Here is a 3,407-nt window from a genome sequence, read left to right as displayed (position 1 = left end):
ATAACAATATGGACCTCTCTAACGATGGTCCATAATTGGAATGAGTTGAGTATAAATCCTTCAACAAGGATCAAGTGGAGGGCAAGTCTGGTGCCAGCAGCCGCGGTAATTCCAGCTCCACTAGCGTATATTAAAGTTGTTGCGGTTAAAACGTTCGAAGTTGATTGCCCGTCCAGACACGTGACCGCCACGGGCGCCCGGTTACACGCCGGGGCCGTTCGTGCGCGCGCTCACGGCTGCGACTCACAATGGTGTACTTGGGCGTTACTCTGTGAACGAGTACCGTGCTACCGGTTAACTCCGGCACGGGCTCCTCATGGTGCTCAAGATACTCACATTTACCTTGAACAAATTAGAGTGCTCAAAGCAGGCTAAGACAAAGCGTCCGGCCCCCCCGTGGGGTTGGCGTTGGCCGAGAATAATCTTGCATGGAATAATGGAATATGACCTCGGTTTATACGATTTCGTTGGTTTGTCAGAAACCTAGAGGTAATGATTAACAGAAGTAGTTGGGGGCATTGGTATTACGGCGCGAGAGGTGAAATTCGTAGACCGTCGTAGGACCAACTGAAGCGAAAGCGTTTGCCATGGATGCTTTCTTTAATCAAGAACGAAAGTTAGAGGATCGAAGGCGATTAGATACCGCCCTAGTTCTAACCGTAAACGATGCCAATTAGCAATTGGGAGACGCTACCCCTATTCGGTGCTCTCAGTCGCTTCCGGGAAACCAAAATCGGGTTCCGGGGGAAGTATGGTTGCAAAGTTGAAACTTAAAGGAATTGACGGAAGGGCACCACAAGAAGTGGAGCTTGCGGCTTAATTTGACTCAACACGGGAAAATTTACCAGGTCCAAACTTATCGAGGTAAGACAGATTGATAGCTCTTTCTCAAATTTAAGGGTAGTGGTGCATGGCCGTTCTTAGTTCGTGGAATGATTTGTCTGGTTAATTCCGATAACGAACGTGACTCAAACATGCTAACTAGAACGCTGTCAGCAGTGCGCCTCCGGGCGCACCTGACGTTACAGCCGGGCGGCGCCTTCACGGGCGGTCGTCGGCTACGTTTGCCCTGCTTAGCGGGACAACTTGTGTTTAGCAAGCTGAGAATGAGCGATAACAGGTCCGTGATGCCCTTAGATGTTCTGGGCTGCACGCGTGCTACAATGTGGGTCGCAGCGTGTTCTCGCCAATAGGCGCCCCCATTCCGAGAGGAACGGGAAATCACTAAAATGCCCATCTAGTCGGGATTGGGGACTGCAACGGTCCCCATGAACCTGGAATTTCTAGTAAGCACTAGTCATTAGCTAGTGCTGATTACGTCCCTGCCCTTTGTACACACCGCCCGTCGCTACTACCGATGGATTATTTAGTGAGGTTTCTGGAGGCTTACCTTCCGCGGTTCCTTCGTGAGCTGCAGCTGGCATGGCTGAAGTTGACCGAACTTGATGATTTAGAGGAAGTAAAAGTCGTAACAAGGTTTCCGTAGGTGAACCTGCGGAAGGATCATTACTGATGATCGTCCGCGAGTGACCAACCATGGGCTGCCTTCGGTGTAGCTCGGTCGCTCGCTTGCTATGTGTCAGAATTTGTTGAAAGCCAACTCGTTCGTTGTACACTTTGATGGGTGACCATCACTGTGTCTCCGTGCCGAGCTAGATCTCCCCTAGCCGTAAGGCACTTGAACGCCCCTTCGACGACGAGTTGCATGTGTGTGGTATGTGTCAGAATCTGGTGAAGCTTTCTGCATGTGATGTGCCTTGTGTGGATCCGTGGCCATTGCATTGTGTCTGGTGCTTAGATACCCAGACACTTAGAACGCTTGCGCGGAAAGCAAACTCGATCGTTGTACACTTTGATGGGTGACCATCACTGTGTCTCCGTGCCGTGCTAGATCCCCCCTAGCCGTAAGGCACTTTGAACGCCCCTTCGACGACGAGTTACAAGAGTGTGGTATGTGTCAGAATCTGGTGAAGCTTTCTGCATGTGATGTGCCTTGTGTGGATCCGTGGCCATTGCATTGTGTCTGGTGTGTAGGTACCCAGACACTTAGAACGCTTGCGCGGAAAGCAAACTCGATCGTTGTACACTTTGATGGGCAACCATCACTGTGTCTCCGTGCCGTGCTAGATCTCCCCTAGCCGTAAGGCACTTTGAACGCCCCTTCGACGACGAGTTACAAGAGTGTGGTATGTGTCATAATCTGGTGAAGCTTTCTGCATGTGATGTGCCTTGTGTGGATCCGTGGCCATTGCATTGTGTCTGGTGTGTAGGTACCCAGACACTTAAGCAAACTCGATCGTTGTACACTGTGATGGGCGAGCATCACTGTGTCTCCGTGCCGTGTAAGAGCTCCCCTGGCCATCAGGCACTTGAAAGGTCCTTCGACGACGAGTTACAATAGTGGTGTGTTAGATACGTCAGGTGATGGTATCTACTGTTGTGCAATACGTATCCGGCCACGGCACGGAACGATCGGGAACTGTGGTGCAGACATACAAAGAGTTAAGCCTATTAGTCATTAACTCTAAGGACGGGGCCATGGGGCGGTACGCAAAGGATACGGATGAGCGAGTATGCAGGCCCAATACTCAATAGCTCGATCCGATCCAAGCACATGAGTTGACTGCGGCGCCAGGTTAACCAATGTGCTAGATTCTATTTGGCCAGTAGAATCTTGTGTCTTATGCGATTTGATACCAAGACACCAGAACGAAAGTTAGTTGAAGAGTTATTAAACTCTTATGAAGTATGGTTGTGCAATCACAACTTATGACTTTAACCTATAAAGTGGATATGGACTTGCAATTATAACATGGAATCTCTACACACCCCATGAGCTCGATCCAATCCACGCACACGAGTTGCCTGAGTAGCGACAGGTATACCGATGTGCAATACGTATCCGGCCACGGCACGGAACGAACGGGAACTGTGGTGCAGACATACAAAGAGTTAAGCCTACTAGTCATTAACTCTAAGGACGGGGCCATGGGGCGGTACGCAAAGGATACGGATGAGCGAGTATGCAGGCCCAATACTCAATAGCTCGATCCGATCCAAGCACATGAGTTGACTGCGGCGCCAGGTTAACCAATGTGCTAGATTCTATTTGGCCAGTAGAATCTTGTGTCTTACGCGATTTGATACCAAGACACCAGAACGAAAGTTAGTTGAAGAGTGATTAAACTCTTATGAAGAATGGTTGTGCAATCACAACTTATGACTTTAACCTATAAAGTGGATATGGACTATCAATTATAACATGGGGCACACACCATGTTCTCGATCCAATCCACGCACACGAGTTGCCTGAGTAGCGACAGGTATACCGATGTGCAATACGTATCCGGCCATAGGCACGGAACGAACAGGAACTGTGGTGCAGACATACAAGGGCCATGGGGCGG

This window comes from Anopheles funestus (genome assembly GCF_943734845.2).
Source record: "Anopheles funestus chromosome X unlocalized genomic scaffold, idAnoFuneDA-416_04 X_unloc_35, whole genome shotgun sequence".
Lineage (NCBI taxonomy): Eukaryota > Metazoa > Arthropoda > Insecta > Diptera > Culicidae > Anopheles > Anopheles funestus.
Note: the sequence above shows the minus strand (reverse complement) of the source record.